A 27,846-nucleotide genomic window follows, 5' to 3' on the forward strand; every position below is an offset into this window, starting at 1 on the left:
AAGTTGGAGATTATTGTGGGAAAATAGAATTTGAATATACTATGGGCTGAAAAAACAATCAAGGAAGCGAGGAAATCAAACTAAAGCAGTTGGTGGATAAGAATGAATCTTTGAAGCAGGTACAAACAATATTAAAGCTCTCTATATTGTTTTCAATATAGATTTTCATAAGATAATGCTACTAAATAAATATAAATATACAAATAAATTAAATATGTTCATGTGAGCGAATTTATGTCTTCAACATAAATACTAAAATTTTTATTTTTTTTCACAGGACGTGTATTACTGATTTAAGGCAACCATATGTGAGATTGAAAATCAATCAAAACCATGGTATGAAGCATGTGTCAATTGTCTAAAAGCAATCACTAAAACAACGAGCTGAATCAGTTGTGCAAATTGCACAAACCAACCTGTTCAAGTTATGCAAAGGTAAACTCATACACTCATATGTTGTATTGATGTTGAGAAATATATGCCTATAATTTGATACCAAGTGAATCTTTATGGGTATCGTCTAACAATAACAGTGCAAGATAATGACACATCAACAAGGCTTACATTATTTTAAGATGCTACTTCAGATTTTATTGGTTGCTATGTGAAAGAATACATTGAATTACTGAATAAGGTATATATATGATTGTAACCATAATTCCAATTGTCAATTTCCAAATTTTGTGTTTACTGAATTGTCCATTGAACTTATTTAATAATTTGTCCACTGAAATTATGTAACAATAGGAACCGAAAGAAACAAGATTTCCTATTGCTCTTGACAACACAATCAAGAGAGAGCATGCGTTTCTTTTCAAGATGGATAAAAAAATTTATAAACAAAAAAAGACACTGGTTATAGTTATGGAAGGATTCCAAAAGCCGCTGGCAGAGATCTTCGACACAAAATATCTAATACTCAAGAGGCACCAAAAAGTTGTCTGGATCGCAAAAGGAAAAAAAAAAGAATGAAAGATTCATTGAAAACTACAAATAAGCAAAATGATGTGAAGATATCAAAACAACCAATAGATGAAACCATTGAAATCGAAGATGACGAGAACATAGCTGAATTTACTCAAAGAAGAAGACGGGTATTGAATAAAAGGAAGGAAGCAAGAGTTAAAGTAATTAACGTGAAAAAAAATTATTGATTAGTTATATTTCTTGGCATGAGTAGTATTATTATTTGAATAACTCGTTCCAAATAAAACTGGTTTGTATGAATGCATGATTGTTTCCAAATATATTTTGACATTAGTGGTATTATATGAATGATTCTTTCCAAAAAAAAACTTGTTTATTTTTGCCGCATTTTCCTAATTTATTATTCATGTGCAGCGCACGTACCTTTTACCTAGTATATCTAAATGATCAGATGTTGTGATTTTAAATTCAAAAATGTTTTGTATTAAATTATCCATTAGTTTAGAGGATATTGTTTCAAGGGGAAAAAAATGAGGATTAATTTTTCATCAACTTAAGTCTCTAGTGATACTTTAATTCCAAAACGACACTCCCACACCATTCGTCACTGCTCATAGAAAGGCCTATCGGGAGCTTGCCGTGGATGAATTGGTTCTTGTGTTTTTTGGGTTTTCCTAAGGAAACCTTATATCGTAATTTGTTTAAAGTCAACTGTTTTCTTTAATTATTGTTAATTCAATTAATTTTTGTGGTCATTGAAAATAGACAAATATATAAGAAATGTTATCTGAATTGTTGGTGGCAGAGAACTAGCGATGCAATTCAAATTTTTTAAATTGTGCAACAGCTTAAGCGTCATGTTTACATTCCAAAAATTTTATCTATCGATTAGAAACCAAAGAACCCAAATCTTCTAGGCAAGCTGATTGTACAAGGATTACTTTTCTATGATGAGTCTGATAAACGATCCAAACACAGAAAAATCATCAACCCCGGTCAATTCATGTCCAAATCAAACCTAAAGTTTTGAAATCCATAAAAATTACTTAAAATATTATGTGGACAAAATACTTGAGAAATTCCATTAGGATACTCTGCATTAATGGCTAGAACTCCGATAGATACAAGTCAACATCTATCGAAGAATCGAGGTGAGAGTTTCTATCAATCAAAATACTCACGAGTCATTGGAAGTTTGATGTACTTAATGAGTTGTACACGACCAGACATAGCCTATGCTGAAACATCTAATACTAATAAAAAATGCGGAATTTTTTTTTATTACTTACTAAATAAAGATATGTACATACATGCTCATACATATATGCACAGAATAAATAGATTTAAAAATAAATAAATTAAATAAAAATGCAATCTTTAATAAATTAAATATCTGAGTCATGCGTTTAAATAAAAATGTTGTTCTAAACAATTAAATAAAAGTTTGCATGCACTGAAAATATTTAAATAAAAATAAGTACTAGTACCAACCACTGAAAATGAATAAAAAAGAACGACATGTTTAATATTCCATAAAAACATAATCATAAAGACTCAGACGACGGCCGCGGGGGATCACTGCATGTCCACTTATATGTCCTCGCCTCCGGTGGATACTATGTCCTCTACGTACTCACCTGCACCATACCAGTGTAGTGAGCCTAGAGGCCCAACATGCTAACATAACAAGGGTTTAAAATAATTTAAATCACTTTAATAATAATACATAACATATACATGAATGAGCATGCTTAAAATATCATGAACATAACATAAACTTAAATTAAACTTGAATATCATAATAATACATAAACATTGTTGAACAAAGTATTTTCTAACATCGCATGGTTGTATCTATAGTGTAACCTTAAATCATACATTAAATACTGATCAGCGTGGAAACCAACGTACGTGGCGGTGACGAATCACCTCTTAAATTGGCAGTAAACCGCCCTTCAATAGTTCACATATGGGGACGAGTCCCCCTTAAATTGTCACACTACTTCAACTTCCAACATAAAATATTTTCTTTTGCTCAACCTTAAACATTAAATCATGCATAAAAATTATTTCATGAATGCATGTACTTAAATAAAATGTGTCCTTTATATATATTTAATTTAATTTCATACTAACATATAAATATAAAAAAATAACTTCCATGCATAAAAATAATTAAATATATATTCAGGACACATGCAATTTCTCATGGGTTATACTGAACTGCTGGCCCTAACACTCAAGCCCATTTTCTTAAATTCTGGCCCATTAACATTGAGACTGGCCCATTAACATACTTAAGCCCATTAACACCTTTCTAAGCCCAATAAATCAATTAAAGCCCATTAGCACATACTTGGCCCAATAACAACTTAATCTGGCCCAATGGGCCTAAAAGCCCAAAGACTGGCCCAATAATTTCCATGGGCTCCAAAGCCCATAAAAATTATTGGACTAACTTAAAATAATTATTCAAGCCCATTAAAAAACTTAAATGTAGCCCATTGCCCAATTAAAACACTTTAACTTAATAATTAACTTAAAAATAAAATACCCGAGCCCGACTAACTTAACCCAGACCCGGACCCACTAGAATTGACCCATGACTTACTGAAACCAACCCGGACCCATGACCCGACCCGGAAAGCACCTAGAACCCTAAAACCCAAAACCCTATTTCCCTTTGTGCTGCGGTCGTGAGCAGCCCTTAGCGGCTTTATAAAAACTAACCGTGCCGCCTGCTCCGGCCACCTTTGGCCGTGAAACTACCGCCCGTACTTAGAAAACATCAAGATGGTTCTAACCCCACAAATTTTACCTCAAACGGATCTCTGTAGAGGGAGAACGAACCAAAACAATCTACCCATAGTTTTTGCTCACGCGCAGAACGCGACCAGAGGCTTTAGGCCGTTCGGCTGCTCATCTCCGGCAACCAACGGCCGGAAAATTTACCTTTAAAACCTTCCCCAAGGTCTTGGGGTTCTAACCCAATTGGAATCACCCTCAAACTCATCTTCAACAGTGCACACGAACCATTCTCCTAAAACCGCTCAAACTGCAACCTGTTGCGCATCAGAAATAGATGGCTTCGGTTCCAGCCTGTTACACCCATAAAACCTGACCAATCTCAACCCTAGGGACCCTAACACACCCACCTAGACATGCACCAGCAGTTGGTCGTACCATGTTAGAAGAAAACGTGAGTCATGATCAAACAAATGCATAAACATGTCATGAACATCAAAACCGATCCTTAAATCTGAAAATTTGAAGAAAAATCGATGCTACACAATACACACTCTATAATATCTGATAGGTACAAAAATTTGAAAGAAAAACATGCCTTTCACCGATGTTTGAAGAGAAAAAAGGCGAAGGTGACGATTCCGGGACGACGGGACGACGAACAACCTAACTTGAAGCTTGAACAAACGAGGCTATGGAGTTTTCTGTGGGAAGCCGATGAAAAGATTGAAGATTGGGGTGGGAGAAGAAGGGTTGTCAGCTGATGGGGTTTTGGGAATAGATTAGGGAGTGATTTAGGTTTAAAATATTGGTAGATAATTGAATAATAATGGATATTACTCAATATAAAGATATTATACCTTAACAAAATATTTTAAACTCTTAAATAAAAATAACAATCTGATAAAATATCTCAAATCTCGAAATATTAATATAGGATAATTTTAAAATTTAATAAAAGTCAATAAAGGGACTAATTTTGACTAAAAATCAACCCTTAATTAAATATATAAATAAATACTAAAATTTTCTTGACAAAATATCTTAAAATATTATTTTAAGGCTCATAGAACTCATAAAATATTTTTGGCTAAATATTTTGGTATCTCGTCCGTCCACGGTCCCGTCTTCGCGATCAAAACAATTAAATTTCCATAAATCATGAAAATCACTAATTATGGGTTAAATGCTTAAAATAACTTAAAACATGCACAAATAATTTCACATAATTATTTAACCCATAATCTAAAATTCTAAATAAATAAAATCCCTAATTATGCATGCGAATTTACGTATTAAAAATTCCGGGTGTTACAATTCTTCCCCCCTTAAATTGGATTTCGTCCTCGAAATTAAAGAACTTACCTGAACAAATCCGGGTAGCGAGTCCTCATGTCTTCCTCGGTCTCCCAAGTAGCTTCCTCCTCCGAGTGATTCAGCCACTGGACTCTGACTATCGGTATGACCCGCGTCTTCAATCTGCGCTCCTCCCTAGCCAAGATCCGTATAGGCCTCTCCTCAAATGCTAACTCCGGTGTCAACTGAAGAGGCTCAAAATCCAACACATGCGACGGGTTAGAGACATATCTCCGAAGCATGGATACATGGAAAACGTTGTGCACTGCTGCAAGCCTTGGCGGTAGAGCTAAACGGTAGGCCAACGTGCCAACTCTCTCCAAGATCTCGAATGGCCCTATATATCTCGGATTAAGCTTCCCTCTCCGGCCAAATCGTACCACTCCCTTCATAGGTGACACTCTCATAAACACGTGATCACCTACTGCGAACTCCAAATCTCGTCGTTGAGTATCTGCATAATTCTTCTGACGACTCTGAGCAGTCCTCATGCGATCCCGAATCTGAGTCACAATGTCAGCTGTCTGCTGCACGATCTCAGGACCCAGTAAAATCCTCTCACCAACCTCATCCAAATGCACAGGAGATCTGCATCTCCTCCCATACAATGCTGCATAAGGAGCCATACTTATAGACGACTGAAAACTGTTGTTATAAGTCAACTCCACTAATGGCAGTCTAGTCTCCCATGAGCCCTGAAAATCGATGACACAGGCTCTCAGTAAGTCCTCAAGAATCTGTATCACTCTCTCTGACTGACCATCTGTCTGGGGATGAAAAGCTGTGCTGAACAGTAGTCTAGTCCCCAATGCTGTGTGCAAACTCTTCCAAAACGCGGATGTGAATCTCGGATCTCTGTCTAACACAATCGACACTGGTATGCCATGCAGTCTAACAATCTCCTTGATGTAAAGCTCTGCATACTGTGTCAATGAGTAAGTAGTCCTCACCGGCAAGAAATGAGCTGACTTGGTGAGTCTATCCACAATCACCCAAATCGCTATGCAACCTCTGGCACTCCTCGGTAAGCCAACCACAAAGTCCATCGTAATATTCTCCTATTTCCATTCCGGAATAGGAAGAGGTCTAAGAATTCCTGCTGGACGCTGATGCTCAGACTTGACCTGCTGAAAAGTCAAGCACTCTGACACAACTCTCCCGATGTCTCTCTTCATCCCGGGCCACCAATACAGTAGCTGCAAATCTCGATAAATCTTCGTACTTCCGGGGTGAATGGAGTACGGAGATGTGTGAGCCTCTGCTAAGATCTCAGCTCTCAACTGATCGACGTTCGGTACCCACATCCTACCCCGGTACTGAACAATGCCATCCACAACTGTATACAGAAGATTACCATTGGCCTCATCTCTCTGTCTCCATCGCTGCAACTCCTCATCAGTAGACTGTCCATCCCTGATCCGATCTCGCAGAACTGGCTGCACCGTCAACACTGACAAGCTCGGTGCATGACCACTCGAGTAAAACTCCAAATCAAACCTCTGAATCTCACTCTGCTGTGGTAGGTGCACTGACAAACACGATACCACTGACGACTTTCGACTCAAAGCATCGGCCACTACATTAGCTTTACCCAGATGGTAGCTAATGTCACAGTCGTAGTCCTTCACCAACTCCAACCATCGGCGCTGTCTCATGTTCAACTCCTTCTGTGTGAAGAAGTACTTGAGACTCTTGTGATCAGTGAAAATCTTGCACTTCTCGCCATACAGATAGTGTCTCCAGATTTTCAAAGCGAAGACCACTGCTGCTAACTCCAAATCATGTGTCGGGTAGTTCTGCTCGTGAATCTTCAACTGCCTCAACGCATAAGCAATAACCTTACCACACTGCATAAGTACTGCGCCTAAACCTAGCTTAGACGCGTCAGTGTACACCACTAACTCCTCGTGTGGTACTATCATTGCCAAAACCGGTGCGGTAGTGAGTGCTTCCTTCAGCTGACCGAAGCTCCTCTGACAGTCTGAACTCCAAATAAACTTCGCATTCTTCTTGGTTAAGGAAGTCAAGGGTACTGAAATAGAGGAAAAACCCTTGATGAACTTCCTATAGTATCCTGCCAAACCCAAGAAACTGCGAATCTCCGAAGCATTCTTTGGAATCCCCCAATTCTGAACCGCCTCAACCTTCGAATGATCCACTGCAATCCCATCTCTCGAAATAATGTGGCCAAGAAATGCCACCTGCTCAAGCCAAAACTCGCACTTGCTGAACTTGGCATACAAACAATGCTCCCTCAAAGTCCGCAAGGTTGTCTGTAGATGCTGCCTATGCTCCTCAATGCTCCTAGAGTAGATCAAGATATCATCAATGAAGACTATGATGAACTGATCGAGATACGGCTGAAATACCCGGTTCATGAGATCCATGAAAACCGCTGGAGCATTGGTCATCCCAAATGGCATCACTAAGAACACGTAATGCCCATAACGTGTCCGAAAAGCAGTCTTAGACACATCTGCATCTCTAACTTGCAGCTGATGATAACCAGATCGCAGATCGATCTTGGAGAACACTGAAGCTCCCTGCAACTGATCAAATAAGTCCTCTATCCTTGGCAGTGGGTACTTATTCTTCACCGTGACTCTGTTGAGCTCTCGATAATCGATGCACAGTCTCATGCTGCCATCCTTCTTCTTCACAAATAACACTGGAGCTCCCCATGGAGAAAAGCTAGGACGAACAAAGCCTTTCTCTAATAACTCCTAAATCTGTTCCTTCAACTCTTTCATCTCGGTAGGAGCAAGTCTGTACGGTGCCTTAAAGATAGGCACGGTGTCTGGCAATAAGTCGATACTGAACTCCACCTCTCTCACTGGTGGAATTCCTGAAACATCCTCCGGAAAGACGTCCGGAAAGTCACGAACCACCTCTATCTCTGATAATGATCTGCTAGATGGTTCGAGGCCGTGACAATACTCTCTAGAAAACCTCGGCAACCCCGTCTCAACAACTTCCTCGCCTAAATAAGAGATATCACCTGAGGAGTACTACTACTCTGAGATGCATGAAAAGTAAACGGGTCGACTTCTAATGGTTTCACTGACACTGTCCTCCGACGAAAATCAATCGAAGCTCCATTGACTGTCAACCAGTCCATACCCAAAATCAAATCAAACCCGCTCAACGGCAAAACCACTACATCTGCGCGAATGGAGTGCCCCTGTAGCTCTAACTCCAGCTCTCGGATGACACTAGAGGTAGTAATAATCTGTCCTGACGGCATAGTGACATCATAACCACTGTTGGCAATCTCAGGTGTGATGCATATCCGTCTGATAAACGCTAGGGAGATAAACTAATGCGTAGCCCCTGAATCTAGCAACGCAAACGTGGAGTTTCCTCCTACTAGAATTCTCCCGATGATTAAGGAGGTATCTGGGTCTGCCTCCTCAGCCTGCATGACAAACACCCGCCCAATGGTGTTCTTCTTCCTTGGGCAGTTGTATGCCCCATTCCCTAGCTCCTTGCAGTGGTAGCAAACGTTGGAACCGATCAAACACTGACCTGTGTGAGGCCTCTGACACTATGGGCACAAGGGAACTACTCCTGTCTTAGGGGCCCCGCCCCTCTGCTGTTGTCCCTGCTGATTCGGGCCCTTATACGGTCCAGTAAACTGCTTCTTCGCAGAAGGCTGCGAAGATGTTCAATAAGCTCCTGGCTGGAACTGCCTCTTGCCTTGCTGTTACCTCTGCATCTCTCGTCTCCCTTCCTCAGAACGCAATGCTCTGATAACTGCTGCCTCGTAAGTAGTGACATCCAACATGCGAACGTCATGCTTGATGTCAGCTCGCAATCCATCCACAACTGTCTCAACTTGTCTGGTACACTCAGCAATAAGAGGCACAAAGCGACACCCTCTCTCGAACTGGGTAATGTAACCACATGTTTCTTTACGTAAATCGACATGCATAACTATGTACTTAAAAATTTTCTGCTAACATAAATGCTTAAGTCTTAAACATGATACTACTAGATCATACTAAAAGCAATTAAAACATACAGACCGGTAGCGTGGATTTCTGAGCTCGCATAGCAGTGATGACCCCACCAAGAACGCGTCTCTGATACCAATTAAAACATCTAATACTAATAAAAAATGCGGAATTTTTTTTTTATTACTTACTAAATAAAGATATGTACATACATGCCCATACATATATGCACAGAATAAATAGATTTAAAAATAAATAAATTAAATAAAAATGCAACCTTTAATAAATTAAATATCTGAGTCATGCGTTTAAATAAAAATGTTGTTCTAAACAATTAAATAAAAGTTTGCATGCACTGAAAATATTTAAATAAAAATAAGTACTAGTACCAACCACTGAAAATGAATAAAAAAGAACGACATGTTTAATATTCCATAAAAACATAATCATAAAGACTCAGACGACGGCCGCGGGGGATTACTGCATGTCCACTCATATGTCCTCGCCTCCGGTGGGTACTATGTCCTCTACGTACTCACCTGCACCATACCAGTGTAGTGAGCCTAGAGACCCAACATGCTAACATAACAAGGGTTTAAAATAATTTAAATCACTTTAATACTAATACATAACATATACATGAATGGGCATGCTTAAAATATCATGAACATAACATAAACTTAAATTAAACTTGAATATCATAATAATACATAAACATTGTTGAGCAAAGTATTTTCTAACATCGCATGGTTGTATCCATAGTGTAACCTTAAATCATACATTAAATACTGATCAGCGTGGAAACCAACGTACGTGGCGGTGACGAATCACCTCTTAAATTGGCAGTAAACTGCCCTTCAATAGTTCACATATGGGGACGAGTCCCCCTTAAATTGTCACACTACTTCAACTTCCAACATAAAATATTTTTTTTTGCTCAACCTTAAACATTAAATCATGCATAAAAATTATTTCATGAATGCATGTACTTAAATAAAATGTGTGTCCTTTATATATATTTAATTTAATTTCATACTAACATATAAATATAAAAAAATAACTTCCATGCATAAAAATAATTAAATATATATTCAGGACACATGCAATTTCTCATGGGTTGTACTGAACTGCTGGCCCTAACACTCAAGCCCATTTTCTTAAATTCTGGCCCATTAATATTGAGACTGACCCATTAACATACTTAATCCCATTAACACCTTTCTAAGCCCAATAAATCAATTAAAGCCCATTAGCACATACTTGGCCCAATAACAACTTAATCTGGCCCAATGGGCCTAAAAGCCCAAAGACTGGCCCAATAATTTCCGTGGGCTCCAAAGCCCATAAAAATTATTGGACTAACTTAAAATAATTATTCAAGCCCATTAAAAAACTTAAATGTAGCCCATTGCCCAATTAAAACACTTTAACTTAATAATTAACTTAAAAATAAAATACCCGAGCCCGACTAACTTAACCCAGACCCGGACCCACTAGAATTGACCCATGACTTACTGAAACCAACCCGGACCCATGACCCGACCCGGAAAGCACCTAGAACCCTAAAACCCAAAACCCTATTTCCCTTTGTGCTGCGGTCGTGAGCAGCCCTTAGCGGCTTTATAAAAACTAACCGTGCCGCCTGCTCCGGCCACCTTTGGCCGTGAAACTACCGCCCGTACTTAGAAAACATCAAGATGGTTCTAACCCCACAAATTTTACCTCAAACGGATCTCTGTAGAGGGAGAACGAACCAAAACAATCTACCCATAGGTTTTGCTCACGCGCAGAACGCGACCAGAGGCTTTAGGCCGTTCGGCTGCTCATCTCCGGCAACCAACGGCCGGAAAATTTACCTTTAAAACCTTCCCCAAGGTCTTGGGGTTCTAACCCAATTGGAATCACCCTCAAACTCCTCTTCAACAGTGCACACGAACCATTCTCCTAAAACCGCTCAAACTGCAACCTGTTGCGCATCAGAAATAGATGGCTTCGGTTCCAGCCTGTTACACCCATAAAACCTGACCAATCTCCACCCTAGGGACCCTAACACACCCACCTAGACATGCACCAGCAGTTGGTCGTACCATGTTAGAAGAAAACGTGAGTCATGATCAAACAAATGCATAAACATGTCATGAACATCAAAACCGATCCTTAAATCTGAAAATTTGAAGAAAAATCGATGCTACACAATACACACTCTATAATATCTGATAGGTACGAAAATTTGGAAGAAAAACATGCCTTTCACCGATGTTTGAAGAGAAAAAAGGCGAAGGTGACGATTCCGGGACGACGGGACGACGAACAACCTAACTTGAAGCTTGAACAAACGAGGCTATGGAGTTTTCTGTGGGAAGCCGATGAAAAGATTGAAGATTGGGGTGGGAGAAGAAGGGTTGTCGGCTGATGGGGTTTTGGGAATAGATTAGGGAGTGATTTAGGTTTAAAATATTGGTAGATAATTGAATAATAATGGATATTACTCAATATAAAGATATTATACCTTAACAAAATATTTTAAACTCTTAAATAAAAATAAAAATCTGATAAAATATCTCAAATCTCGAAATATTAATATAGGATAATTTTAAAATTTAATAAAAGTCAATAAAGGGACTAATTTTGACTAAAAATCAACCCTTAATTAAATATATAAATAAATACTAAAATTTTCTTGACAAAATATCTTAAAATATTATTTTAAGGCTCATAGAACTCATAAAATATTTTTGGCTAAATATTTTGGTATCTCGTCCGTCCACGGTCCCGTCTCCGCGATCAAAACAATTAAATTTCCATAAATCATGAAAATCACTAATTATGGGTTAAATGCTTAAAATAACTTAAAACATGCACAAATAATTTCACATAATTATTTAACCCATAATCTAAAATTCTAAATAAATAAAATCCCTAATTATGCATGCGAATTTACGTATTAAAAATTCCGGGTGTTACATATGCAGTAAGAAAATTGAATAGATTTACGAGTAATCCAGGAGCTGAACATTGGAAAGCAATTATCAGATTGCTAAGGTACTTATGGTACACTCGTGACCATGGGCTGAATTATACCAGATATCCCGCTGTTGTTGAAGGATACAGCGATGCAAACTGGATATCTGATATGAAAGACTCAAATCTACATGTAGATTTGCATTCACTTTAGGAGTTGCACCAATTGCGTGGAACTTTTCTAAAAAAAACTATAATAGCCAGATCCATGATGGAATTTGAGTAAATAGCCCTTGATAAGCGTGCTGAAGAGGCTGAATGGTTGCGTCTTTTCTTAGAAATGTTCCAGGATGGCTGAAACTTGTGCCGGCTATATGCATACATTGTGATAGCCAATCTGCGATCTTAAGGGCACAAAGCAATATGTATAATGGTAAGTCTAGTCATATACGTCGTAGATACAGTACCATTAGACAACTACTCTCAACTGAAATTATCTCTATTGACTATGTAAAGTCAAAGGATAATATAGCGGATCTGTTAACCAAAGGGTTAAACATAGAGATAGTTGCAAAATCGTTAAAAGGAATGGGACTAAAGCCTGTAAAATAAATTGGTGCGAAGGAAAACCTAACCGACGCTGACCGGATATCCCAAGAACTAGGTTCAATTAGACAACCTAATTGCACTGGTTTGGTAGGTCACTGTGGGGGTTATCCCCAGTCTATTCCTATTGCAAACAGTGAATGTTGAGGATAAATATATGACTTTTAAAGATTCTGATGGAATTCAACATAGAATCACCTTTGTGAGAGAGAAATGGAGCCGCTTTCGAAAGAATTGCAAGGCTCAATTCTAAACCCTCTTGCAGAACCAAACCTGTGTTCATGGCCAAAACGAACACATTCATGAGAATTGAATAGTATCAAGAGCCATGTGTGAAGTATAGTATATCTTAATTTACAAAAACGTCAGAACAGTTCAAGGACATCATGTCTACTCGTCGATCAGTAAAACAAATATATTTCACAAGGAAAGGTTCAAATGATAACATCTACCTATCCTATGCAAGATTCAAATGTAGAGCTTTATCACCAAAACTTTGTATCAATTTTCATTCATGTGGGGGATTGTTGGAAATTTATTTTAAATTAAAATTTTAAATGAAAATTATGGTTCATGAATGTGAGAGTGTTATTGGCTCTCCACATTCTTGAGTTAATTTGAGACTTTTGGCTATCCACATTTTTGAGTTAATTCCAAGATTAATTGAGTTAATTAATCTTGTATGACTCTTGGTGTGTCTTTTGGAGCCTATAAATAGTGTATTTATTTTCTCAATCCACACACACACAAAAGATATTCAAGATCTCATTCAAGTATTCTCTTGCATTTCATATTGTTAGCTTCTCATTTGACCTCCGTTGAGTTTTGATGATAAAGTGAAGGTACGATTTGAGTTTGCAGGAGTAGTGAATTTGTGCTTAGTTTGCTAATAGTTCAACCGTTGTATCCTGGGAAACAGATGTCTGTACGTGTTATGAATCCTCAAGCACCTTCTGGAGGCAACGAATATGTTTTAAGGAAACTATACTTAGCTACATGCATCGGTTTGCTTTACAGTTTTCTTACTATTTCTCGTTTTTTTTATTATTTACTCTTGTTGTATTCTATTATATTCACGCCTTTTGAGTTTAGCATCTTGGATAACAATGTGTTCCCTATATTGAAGTTTATTGTGTTGGATCTTCGTCATGTTGTTACTGGCTTGGAAAGGACAGATAACTTGACCTTTATCAGTGGAGACATGTTTGATTGTTCCTCTTGCAGATGCTGTTTTCCTCAAGGTATGGATCAACGCTTTAATCATGTAACAATATTTCTTATTTATCTATAAACCATTTTATCTTTTACGTACTTTGATACATCCAGCCAAATTTTCACATACTTAGTAGATCCTTATACCCATGGTTCCTTGAAAAAATGAAAGATAGTAAATATGAGGTAACTTGCGAGACGATCGCACGGATTTATATTCGTGAGATGGTCGATCCGATATATATATATGAAGCCAAACGATTCCTATCCTCGCCTATCTGTCTAGACCTTGCTCCTTCTTTTTGCACTCGGTCAGGGTTTCCCTTCATCACTGCTGCCTCCCATCGAGAGTGGGGATTGTGTCTCAGTTCCTTTGTGGCAATACTTTTTCATAAGTCAAATCGGGTCGGAGATTCGTTTAATAAAATTGACTTGTGAGACAGTTTTACGGGAGTTTTGTGACTGAAAAATAACTTTTGTGACCAACTAATTAATTAAATTATTTTGGATTTTGGTCCACCAGATATTCAAAGTTTTGTTTTTGTGCAATTTTTAATTCTTTTTCGTTTAAGTACTAATACGACATCATAAAATATTGATGTAGCACCATAAAAGGTTTGTGTTTCTTGCACCATGTAAATAATTGAACCCAAATTTAATGAGTCAATGAAGTAAAACCCCAAAGTAGTGGGAAAAAATTATTTTTTCCTTAAAAAATGTCTTGTTATACGTTGAATGAACTATTATGCAATCAATCATTTTTTCAAAACTACCCTCAAATTGTAATAAAGAACTAACTTACGTGATGATGTAGTGGATATTTGCATGATAGGAGTGACAAAGAGTGCATTAATTAAAATATTGATGAAATGCTAAGAAGAAATTCCCAAGAAAGAAAATGGAGTAAAAGTGATATAGTTCACATGGTTGCGATGGAGGATGAGACCATAAAAGAGCATAGAAACCATGTAAGCTGTGCAACTGAAGCTCGATCAGTTCTTCTTTGATTATGTTGAATTGATGATGATCATTTTGGCAACTGGAAAAGAGAGAACAGAAAATTTCTTTATGGCTGCTGGTTTCTCGAGTTACAAGATTATTCCTTGTTAATTAGGGAGATCTCTAATTAATTGAGATTTTTCCATAATTTAATAATAGTATGGATGGATGAAAAATAATTAATGTTGTGTTTTCTTGTGTTTTTTGGGTTTTCCTAACAATGTGTTTGGATTTCTGAAAAATAGAATTTGGAATTAGATTTGGATTTGGAACTGGATTTTAAATCCATTGAATGGAAATCCATTTTGGTGTTTGGCAAAAAGTTAAAATACATTTTAAAATTTGATAGTATAAAATTTGGATAAATGATATTTTGTTAAAAAATTAAAAAGAAAACTTAAAATTTATAAGTAAAGTATATAAATTTATTATTAAAAATAATTTTATTGTTTTATAAACTCAAAACTCGTGAAATCTCGTGAAATTCGACCAATTTTATCAAGATTTCACTTAACTAAGTGAAATCCTATGAAATCTCATCAAATATCAATCCCGTTTTGAAATATTGACTTGCCAAACACTAAAACCGTATTTTTAATTCAAAATCCCAGCAAATTTCACCTATTCCACTTATCCAAACATGAAAACTTATCTCGTAGTTTGTTTAACGTCAATAGTTTTCTTTAATTTTAATTCAATTAATTTTTGTGGTCATTGAAAATAGACAAAATATATATTAAAAATAAAATATTATTGGTTGAACTTAGAAAATGTACCCTAAATTGTTGGTGGTAGCGGTATAACTCAAAGAACCCGAATCTTCTAGCCAAGCTGCCTGTACAAGGATTACTCTTCTATGAGTCTAATAAACGGGCCAAAAACAGAAAAATCGTCAAGCTTTTCATGTCCAAATAAAACCTACAATTTTGAAATCCATGACAATTACTTAAAATATTACTTGAGATTTAAAATTCATTGACGGGTGGATTTATCCAAATAAATCAATAAATTTGTTGTTATAAATTTAAAATTCTTAAATTACATATTTCATCGATCCAAATCGAATATAGAACTCAAGAAACCAAAACAAAACTTTAAATTGTGTGGTATGTGCCGAGTTTGGTCGAGCTTAAGAGAGTATCGAGCCGTAGATTGAGCCTTATTGCTGGATTGCATTCCCGATGCGTAAAAAAGGGCCTTACAACTATATTGCACGCCCGATATAATAGAATAAGGCTTTACTACGAGATTGTATATCTGATATAGTAAAATTAGGCTTTACTGCAAGATTGCATGCCCAATATGGTAGAATTAGGTTTTACTGCAAGATTGCATGCCCGATATCTGTAAAATGACCCAAACAAAAAATACAAGGCAATAGAAGTTCAATAAATTTGATCAAAATAAAACAAACATAGAACTTTGATACTAGAAGAGGTTTTAGAAAAGATAATAAATTTTAAAAATAAAAACTTTGATAATTTAATGTCAAGATAAGAGTAATTGAAAATTTGAAATACTTATCTCTCATTTTATGGATGACATGAATTTGGATGTATAACAAGGAAACATCTTTTATTCTTTGCTCAAAGAACCGACTTGATGTACAAAGAGAAAAATGATCTCCACCATCCAGAATGAGCGTAAAGATGTTATGAGCACGTGGTATAAATTTCAAAAAAATCCATCGGTTAGATTTTTCGTAATCGCTTTTTTAAAAATCCTGCACAGTAATCATGCGAGAAGAACAACAGATTCTGTTCGGCCGTGTATATCCGAAACTAGAAGCCTTCAAAATAAATCTTCACCATTCAGACGCAATTCATAATAATTCGAATCACATGGTATAAATTTCAAAAAAATCCAACGGTTATATTTTCTGCAACTGCTTTTTCAAGAATGCCGCACAGTAATCATGCGAGAATAACAACAAACAATATTCGGTCGTAAGTATCTGAATCTAAAGGAAAACAATAAAGATCTCTCCGTTTAGAAGTTGCGACATGATGTTCCAAATACACAGTATAAATTTTGCATACCACAACTGCATGTACAATCAGGGCGCGTAGAAACCATGTAAGCTGTACAAGCCGGTCAGAATATGCTCCTACGAGTGACCAATCACGATCTCCACCGTTCAGATACTAGATAACATAATTATTAATATGCATACCAAATTTAAAACCAGATCCGACTGTTCAATTCATCACATCGCCTTTTGCAAGTGGGCTGATGTGCAAAATCCAAAACTCATACAAAAAATTCTTCCTTCTCTTTTTCGTCCTTGAGTCAACCGTGAAGAGTAATCATGGGTTTAGTTTTCGTTCCAACATATGACACCAATTGATAAGTTCAAAAATTTCACATCAAATAAATTACCTCAAATCGGTAATCAACGAACCAATTTCTTCAGTAAACCGAGTCGAATAATCCCAAAATATTTCTCTGTATCAAAGAAAACATGTGAGATGGCTCGCCCAAAGGCAAAGCCACTCCGACGCTTAAGTCAGTATATGATTCAATAGAAAATGTAAAAGTGCGTAAAAGCGTATAAAATAATTGTAAAAAAAGTACCATCATAAGGGTTAGAGAGTACCCCTTATTTATAGGAAGAAAGTCCTAGTTCATATAGAATTTTATTATATAAGTCTACTAGATCTATGCATATCCATGCAATATTATGATAAATCTCTAAAATATAAATAAAATATGATAAGATAAGATTTTTATCATATCATCAAAAAATATAACCACGAAAAATATAACCTAAATTACATTCTGTCAAGCTAGTTATTTAATTTCTCAACTAAGAAGAATTCCAAATTGGGCTGGATTAAATATTTAATCTTTGGTTGTATGGCTTGGAGATATATTTGGATTGATCTTCTCCAAAAATAATATTAATAAATAACCTAAGACCGTCGGTTTATATATTAATATAATATAATAAAGATAATGTGTTAGGGTCTGATGGCGTGATCTAAATATGCTATTGTAAGCCTAAAAAAAATGCTATTGTAAAATTGAGACTTTGACGAGGTTTTCAAGTATATTGTTGGATCAGATCATTTTCGTTAAACTTATGCTTAACAAGTATATATATATATTTTTTAGGGCATGTGTTGATGCAATTTCTGCATTGATCACTCGAAAATTCATCAAGAACTCGTATATTAGGGGTGAAATATTGTACCGAAAATCGTATACTGTACCACTCGTTTATTAGGGGTGAAATATCGTACCAAAAATCGTATATCATACCAACAATTACGGTATAAAAAAATGTTATATGGATACCTGGTATACTGAAATTTCGGCACCGTATCGTATATACCATTTTATACCGAAAAAAACCTTATATTTTTAAAAATTTATTGTTTATAAATCTTATATATTATTAAATTTTTATATATTTTTTCGATATTTCGGTATTCAATATACCAAAATTTTTAAATTTCATACCGTTACCGTACCGAAAAATTTGATATCGTACTGTACCAAAATTTTTGGTATCCCGAAAATTCGATATTTTTTCAGTACGATTGTTTCGGTATAAACAAAATTCGGTATTTTTTATCAGCCCTATTCTAGACAGTAATATTAGGAAATAACTCAATTCAACTGTTGAACATACCGAAATTTTCGATACGGTATCGGTATCGAAAATTTCGGTATTGAAATTTCCGGTACGGTATGCGGTATTCGGTACGGTATGCGGCATACCGTACCGAACCACCCCTAACCATAACGACATGTCGGTATATCGAAATTTCGGTATGGCATAAACTCATACCGATACCGTACCGAATACCGAAATTCGGTACGGTATCGGTATGATACCGTGTATACTGATTTTTTATACTGTTTTTTTAAAAAAAAAATATCGGTATACCGTGTATACCGATTTTTTCCGGTATACCGAAATACCGAAAATTCTAAAATCTTATACCGATACCGATACCGTAAATCTTGTGTATCGTTTCTCTTCTTCAATTTGTTTAATGAATTAATGCTTAAATAGTGTTATCGGTAGGTAGAGCCTCAGTTACGTTAAAGATTGGAAACTCGAATTAATTAATCCGCTGTGGACCAAACAATTTGCCTTATAGTACGTGTGTGATCTCTAAGTTCATCAAGTGATCAAAGATTAGCAAATGTAAATTCATTAATACACAAAACTGTCCGAATATCATTATAATTTTTAAGTCTTCCAGTACAAAAGAGCATTAATATTCTTAACTTGACTCCTATGAATTGATATCATTTTCTTGTCTAAATCGTACCAATTAATCTTCAAATTTCAACTTTTATTCTGATCAAGAAATGGCGCCCTTTGCTAATGAGACTTTTTTTTTGTTTTCTCAGCAACTCATTAACGCTCGCAATCATGTGTGTACTCAAATTTTCAGTTTCATGAACTCATTGTCTGTAAAACGTGTGGTGGAAGTAGAGTCGTCAAAACGGGTTAGATCTGTCGGATCAACACGACCCGTCATAAAAAATTGATGGGTTAGACTATAGTTAATTTACTGGCCTGTTTGGAGACGAGTCTAAACGGACCAACCTAAATGGGCCGCATATTGAGGCGCGGCGGGGTGGGCCAACCTACATGCACCGCGGGTTGAGGCGGGCGGGGGTTTGTCATTGTCAGCTCTAGGTGGAACTTGGAATATTTCCACAAACATGGTAAAGCAATCACGGCGCATGTGGGTTGGTCCGTCTCATGCGCATTTTAATTTAATGCATGCCAAGTATTCTGGTAAAATTAAAGAAGAGACCTTGAGCCTAGAACCATTTGTGGTGGCGCCATATATATATATACTTTAGACATGTGCATGCATGTCCTCAGTTTTGTGTAATAGAATCAATCAAGTAATCTCACTCATTCCAGCAACGCATAAAATTATTGCAATTTCGTTAAAGCTAGCTAATTAACTTATGCTGGTCCGTTATGATCACATCACATGCAACTGTGAAATATGAGGGAACATCGCGATTGCGATATTGGATTTCAAGTTAGAAATATTTAGCAAGCAATAAATATTTTTCCCATCTGGATGGGAACCTAGCTCGAATCTTTGTTGGATAAATATTCGCGATGATTGAAGCGGAATATAATGGCGATAGCTATGGTACTGCAACTTCTTTTATCCTTTGAATTTTTGAGACGAGAATGAGATGTGATTCGAATGGATCCATTGGTCATCATTCCATTTTAAAATATATATTTATATAAGGTCAAACATGAACTCCACATATTTGGACCAATGATATATAACCATTATTGGATCTGCAGGGAATGTAAATATGTAATACCCCCACTATATATAGGATTTCATCAACCGTGTTGGTTAAAGGGAAATATTTATTTTATAAAATTATAATTATGACACTCAATTTGAAATACCATTATTCAATATTGATTGTTATCTTAATTTTAAATAATAGTTTATATAGAGAGGCTAGGATTTTGTAAATCGACCAACTTAAAACTTTTTTTAAAAATAAAAAATGGATTTAAAAAATTCATGGTTTCCCAAATAATCATTTATTGAAGAAAATTTAAAAACAAACAAATAAGCAAAATCCTTCAAATTATTATCTAATAAATTATAATGAAAATTGTATTTTGGTCCTAAGGTTTTTCTAATTTATGTTTTCAGTTTTAGTATGTTTGATCTCTTTGTTCTTTGACAATTTTAGTCATTTTTTAGACGTGATATAAAATATTACATGCATGCATCAATGTTGAGTTGATGTGTGCTTTGTTACATCAACACCCCTAGCTAATAAAATTAAAAGGATTACAATTGCCCAAAAAAAATATATAACTAACTTATAACATTGAAATTTGATAACATGAAAAACAAAAATTGTCAATAAGCGAACATAAATAACAAAAATGCAAGTTTTTATAAATTACATAATAATATTTAAATATAGTTACAAAGTTTTACACAAATGGTTGAAGTTCATCACACTCTTACCTATCAATTTCATCATTTTTTCCAACATCACAATCAATTTCATCGTGTTTTAATTTCATCGTGTTCCATGTTTGTGTTGAGGCTAAGCGACTGATCTCTGCTTCTTGATCATCTTCGCCCAATCAACAAATAAACAAAAAACCATCTCCGACGATAACGAAAAAGAGGGGTTATTGGGTGACACCAGCCTCTCGTCTCCTGTTAAAAGACGATCCCTCAAGCATAGCAGTACGTGGGAGATAATTAGTTTAAAAACGACACTCCCACGTACACCATTCTACACTGCTCTTGGAAAGGCGTTTTGCGAGCTTGCAGGTTGAATAAGTTCTTTAATGAAGCAATGGCTAGTGATTCACGGTTTGTGGCTAGTGTGGTCAATATATAGATCAGATTGCAAACATGTGTTTGAAGGTTTGAAATCGCTTGTAGACGTCGGGGGAGGCATAGGAATCATGGCTAAGGTTATTGGTGCTGCGTTCCCTGGACTGAAGTGTACTGTGCTGGATCTGTAATCACTATTTCCACCACACAATTAAAAGCGAGCCAAGAGTTGAACTCTTTTTCTTTAAGACAAATTTTGCCCCGCCTAGGTGCTAACGGGATCGTGCAAAAAGTCTCCCAAGATAGAACGCTTTCCAACTTTGAGTAGCAGCACTGCAGACTCAAAGAACTTCGAACAGAAGTGCTTTAAGAAAACTCAGACTCGATATGAGTATGCAAGAGAGAAGAAAAGAAATCTGAATGAGCGAGTTGAAATGAATGCAGGGGCCATCTATTTATAGATGTTGGACGGCTGCCTCGGACGGTTGCATCCCTTCGATGCATGCATGGCCGAAAAGTTGCAATGGTTCGGTCTGAAGAGATGCACTGGTTCGAGCCCAAAAGTCACGTCCGTTCACAAGGAAAGATGCACTGATTCGGATGAAAGGGCACACTGTTTCTGCAATGCACTGTTCTGACATGCAAAATAAATATTTAATTTATTTGTCTAAAAATTTAAACATGTGCCAAGCCAAGCCCAAGCCCGTGACCGAGCCGAGCCGGCCGGTCGGCGGCGGCGGCGGCGCGCGCGCGTGTGGCTAATGGTTCGAACCTAGCCTAGACTAGGTCCGCTCCCTTTAACAAACATGGGTATCCCTTGGGACCCCAACCCATTGTTCAAACTTGGGCATTATATATTGTCATCCTTTCCCTTATTTTTCCAATGTGGGACAATGAGCATTTATCTCATTCACCACTTTCCAACACATTTTCCAACAATCCCCCACATGAATGTGATTTATGCGAATATGTATGCAGATGCTAAAACAGAGTTTCTTACGAAAAATTATTGCATGGGGAGAGGTAGCTTGCGGCTTTGAATCTTCCTTAGTGAAATACTATCGGATTTACTAGGCTGCCTAGTGAACGTGATGTCTTGAACTATTCAGCCGTTGATGTAAACCAAGACAACAGTATTCACACAATAATTTTCCTCACACTTTATTTGTTCTCATGGTTTTGTCCATTTTGGCCCTGGACAACATCTTGGATTCTTAAGTGTTTCGTTGAAGCGGCCCGTCTTCACACTTATAGGTGACCTCCTAGTATATGAGTATCCTGTCATACCCTATTTCTTAAAGAAATATAGGAATCATTAAAAGTTTTGTTAAAACTTAACCTCACTACTTGCACAGGTTGCACTTTTATCCTAGGAATGAGAATAGAACAAAGTTCTGAGTGCACGTGAACGTGAACGTTCATAACTTGATTGTCCCATTGAACCAAGATCTTGGGATCTCCAATCTACAAGGTTGGGTTTCCGCTATGAATATTCTTTAATTTTGTAGGTTTTAATCTCATTCCTCTTGATAAGCAGTTAACTTGATCTCGTCCTAAACCTTTTGTCAATGGATCGGCTAAGTTATCTTTTGATTTTACATAATCAACTGCGATAACTCCATTTGAGATCAACTGCCTAATGGTATTATGTCTTCGACGTATGTGTCTTGACTTACCATTATACATACTACTTTGTGCCCTACCAATAGCCGCTTGACTATCGCAATGTATCATAATTGCTGGCACTGGTTTCATCCAACACGGAATATCCTCTAGGAAATTACGAAGCCATTCCGCTTCTTCTCCCGCTTTGTCTAGAGCTATAAATTCCGATTCCATAGTTGAACGAGCTATACACGTTTGTTTAGAGGATTTCCATGACACAGCTCCTCCACCGATGGTGAACACATATCCACTTGTGGACTTAGAGTCTTTTGTGTCGGATATCCAATTTGCATCACAGTATCCTTCTAGTACGGAAGGATATGTGCTATAATGTAATCCATAGTCCATTGAGTACTTTAAGTATTTAAACACTCTTTCTAATGCTTTCCAATGATCATGACTAGGATTACTTGTAAATCTACTCAATTTATTTATTGAGTATGCAATATCAGGACGAGTACAATTTGTAATATACATTAGACTCCCAATTATCCTTGCATATTGCTGTTGAGATACGGGTTCACCTCGATTTTTGGATAAATGTAAACTTAAATCCACTGGTGATCTTAACGGTGTGACGTCATATGCGTTGAATTTCCTAAGTATTTTCTCAATATAATGAGATTGTGTTAGGACAATTCCTTCAGGCGCTTTTACAATCTTAATTCCTAAGATAACGTCTGCTTCTCCCATATCTTTCATATCAAAATATTTTGTCAACATTTTCTTAGTTTTCATGATTATATCATGATTACTACCCATTATGAGCATGTCGTCTACATATAGACAAACAATTACATATGAGTCATGTGTGCCTTTTATATAAACACATTTATCACACTCATTAATCTTGAATCCATTTGACATCATTGTTTTGTCAAATTTTTCATGCCATTGTTTAGGAGCTTGTTTTAGCCCATACAACGATTTAATGAGTCGACACACTTTTCTTTCTTGACCGGGAGCAATGAATCCTTTAGGTTGTGCCATATATATTTCTTCCTCTAACTCACCATTTAAAAAGGCCGTTTTAACATCCATTTGATGTATTTCAAGATTATTTAAAGCAGCAATTGCTATAAGTACTCGAATAGACGTTATTCTTGTAACAGGTGAATATGTGTCGAAGAAATCCAACCCTTCTTTTTGTCTAAATCCTTTGGCCACTAACCTTGCTTTGTATTTTTCAACAGATCCATCAGCTTTGTATTTTCTTTTTAGGATCCATTTGCATCCTAAAGGTTTGCTTCCCGGTGGGAGATCTACTAACTCCCAAGTATGATTTTGCATGATGGAATCTATTTCACTTTTTATGGCCTCTTTCCAAAGTGGAGCATCAGGACTGGATAGTGCTTCACTTAAAGTCCTTGGATCATTTTCTATAGCATAACTTAGAAAATCAGGACCAAAAGTTTTAGCTATCTTAGCTCTCTTACTACGCCTTGGTTCTTCGTTTTCATGAGTTTCCTCATTTGTAGATTTATGAGCTCGTTTAATAGAACTCGTTTCTTTCTCTTCCTTAGAAGGAAATATGTTCTCAAAAAATGCAGCATTCCTTGATTCAATAATTGTATTTTCATGTATATCAGGAATCACTGACTTGTGCACTAGGAATCTATATGCACTACTGTTGTTTGCATATCCAATGAAGATGCAATCTATAGTCTTAGGTCCAATCTTCACTTGTTTTGGCTTTGGTATTTCTACTTTCGCCAAACACCCCCACACTTTCAAGTATTTGTATGAGGGCTTATGTCCTTTCCACAATTCGTAAGGAGTTTCATCCTTCTTTTTATGTGGAATTTTGTTAAGTATATGATTTGTCGAAAGTATTGCTTCCCCCCACAAGTTTTGGGGAAGTCCAGAACTTATTAGCATGGCATTCATCATTTATTTCAGAGTACGGTTTTTCCTTTCCGCAATGCCATTAGATTGTGGTGAATAAGGAGCAGTTGTTTGATGAATAATGCCAGATTCATTGCAAAATTCTTCAAACGGAGCAACATATTCACCTCCTCTATCACTGCGAATTTTCTTGATTTGTTTGCCTAATTGATTTTCGACTTCAGTCTTATAGGTCTTAAATGTTTCAAGAGCTTCATCTTTGCTTCTTAGAAGAAACACATAGCAGAATCTTGTGCAATCATCTATGAATGTAATAAAGTACTTTTTCCCACCTCTAGTTTGTACAAACTTTAAATCACAAACATCGGTGTGAATTAGTTCTAGAGGTATTGTACTTCTTTCCACTGTGTGAAAAGGTAATTTAGTTAATTTAGCTTCAACACATACTTCACATTTATAGTTTGAATCAATCTTAGTCCTTGGAATAAGATTTAGTTTTCCAAGTTTTCGCAAAGTGTTGAAGTTAACATGTCCTAATCTAGTATGCCATAAATTAGAACATTCAATCAAGTAATTCAAAGCATTAACTTTATTACTTTCAAGATCACGAAGTACAGTCATTACATTCATTTTGAACAGTCCCTTTTCTATATATCATTTTCCTAGGAACTGTCCATTTTTCATGATTACAACTTTGCCGGCTTCAAACACTATTCTAAATCCGGCCTTGACCAGTCTAGACCCCGATACAAGATTCTTTCTTATGTCCGGAACATGGAGGACATCGATGAGAGTAAGCTCTTTTCCCGAAGTCATCTTGATCACCACTTTGCCTAGTCCAACGATCTTAGAAGTAGCATTGTTACCCATATAGAGCTCTCGTCCACTTATAGGAGTATACTTCGAGAATAGATCCTTGTCAGCACAGACATGTCGTGTAGCTCCGGTGTCGATAAACCATTATTTGGGATGATCAACCATGTTAGCCTCAAAGATTACTGCTGACAAATCTATCTCGGACAAATCAATAGGCACAGATTTGTGTAGGACCACATTTGCCCGGTATTGATTGTCCTTCTTCGGTAAGCGACAATCCTTGGCTTTGTGGTTCGACTTTCCACAGTTCCAGCATGTGCCTTTCCACTTCTTATTTTTCCCTTGCATCACATCTTTCCCAAACTTCTTCCTTTTCTTCATAGCATTAGGCTCTACCAAGTTTGCCTTTGCTTCCATCGGCATCTTACCAGCTTTGATTTCTGCTTTTCGATTGTCTTCTTCAATTCGCAGTCTGACAATCAAGTCTTCGAGCCCCATTTCCTTGCGTTTGTGCTTCAAATAATTTTTAAACTCCTTCCATAAAGGTGGCAATTTCTCGATTAATGCAGCCACTTGGAAGGACTCGCTGATCATCATCCCTTCAGCCATTATGTCATGTAGGATGATTTGGAACTCTTGCACTTGGCTAATCACCGTCTTGGCATCAACCATTTTAAACTCGAGAAACTTACCGACTACGAACTTCTTCGTGCCAGCATCCTCTGTCTTGTACTTTTTCTCTAAGGATTCCCACAGTTCCTTAGTAGTCTTGGTTGCAGAATATACACTATACAGCGTATTGTCCAACCCATTCAGTATGTAATTTCGGCACAAGAAGTCGCTGTGACACCATGCATCAAAGGCAGACCTTGTTTGTGTGTCAGCATCCGGTGCCGGAACAGCAACAGTTTCCTTCAAAAACCTTGCAAGATGAAGTGTTGTGAGGTAAAACAACATCTTCTGTTGCCATGTTTTGAAGTCAGAACCGGAGAACTTCTCAGGTCTCTCGGCATGTGCATTGGAAGCAGCAGGGGCCGTGACAACAGCCGGTGGCGGCGTAACAGGGGGTGGTGGTGGGGGCGGCGTAACAGGAGGAGTTGGAACATCAGCCATGATCAAAAAATTTGTCTTAAACTTGTAATCACAATTTCCACCACACAATTAAAAGCGAGCCAAGAGTTGAACTCTTTTTCTTTAAGACAAATTTTTCCCCGCCTAGGTGCTAACGGGATCGTGCAAAAAGTCTCCCAAGATAGAACGCTTTCCAACTTTGAGTAGCAGCACTGCAGACTCAAAGAACTTCGAACAGAAGTGCTTTAAGAAAACTCAGACTCGATATGAGTATGTAAGAGAGAAGAAAAGAAATCTGAATGAGCGAGTTGAAATGAATGCAGGGGCCATCTATTTATAGATGTTGGACGGCTGCCTCGGACGGTTGCATCCCTTCGATGCATGCATGGCCGAAAAGTTGCAATGGTTCGGTCTGAAGAGATGCACTGGTTCGAGCCCAAAAGTCACGTCACACTGTTTCTGCATGCACTGTTCTGACATGCAAAATAAATATTTAATTTATTTGTCTAAAAATTTAAACATGTGCCAAGCCAAGCCCGTGACCGAGCCGGTCGGACGGACGGCGGCGGCGGGCGCGCGTGTGGCTAATGGTTCGAACCTAGCCTAGACTAGGTCCGCTCCCTTTAACAAACATGGGTATCCCTTGGGACCCCAACCCATTGTTCAAACTTGGGCATTATATATTGTCATCCTTTCCCTTATTTTTCCAATGTGGAACAATGAGCATTTATCTCATTCACCACTTTCCAACACATTTTCCAACAGGATCTTCCCCCATGTTGTACGTCGATGGCTTGGAAGGGACTGATAACTTGGCCATTGTTGGTGGAGACATGTTTGATTAATTATGTTCCTCCGATCCTGCTAATGCTGTATTGCTCAAGGTACGTACGTACGTACCCTTTCAAGAAATTAATATTTTTTTATATGTTTGTCTTAAACCCAAACATAAAAGAAATTATAAGAACTAATTGATTGATATGATAATGTAGTGGATATTGCATGATTGGAGTGACCAAGAGTGCATAAAAATATTGATGACAATATGCAAAGAAGCAATTCCAAATAAAGAAAATGGAGGAAAAGTGATAATTGGTGACATGGTCATGACCGAGGATGAGTCGTCGTTTAACGAGCACGAAACAACTGAAACTCAGATCTTCTTTGATATGTTGATGATGACTGAAAACAATGGAGAGAAGTCGTTTTGGCTGCTGGTTTCACCAGTTACAAGATTACTCCTTGTTTAGGAATGAGATCTCTCATTGAGATATTTCCATAATTTCATAATATATATTATGTATGAATCAAAAATAATAAATTATACTATTGTTGTGTCTCCTTTCCTATTGTTTTGTTCCAAGGAAAACTAATTATCTCGT

At 36.9% G+C, this 27,846-nt stretch overlaps 1 pseudogene; it reads left to right on the plus strand.

Annotated features, from left to right (window-relative positions):
• Positions 1-12,260: 12,260 nt before the first annotated feature.
• Positions 12,261-27,793, plus strand: LOC140890002 (8-hydroxyquercetin 8-O-methyltransferase-like; annotated as a pseudogene).
• Positions 27,794-27,846: the final 53 nt, after the last annotated feature.

This window comes from Henckelia pumila, chromosome 3 (assembly GCF_033568475.1).
Source record: "Henckelia pumila isolate YLH828 chromosome 3, ASM3356847v2, whole genome shotgun sequence".
In the NCBI taxonomy this organism is placed as follows: domain Eukaryota; kingdom Viridiplantae; phylum Streptophyta; class Magnoliopsida; order Lamiales; family Gesneriaceae; genus Henckelia; species Henckelia pumila.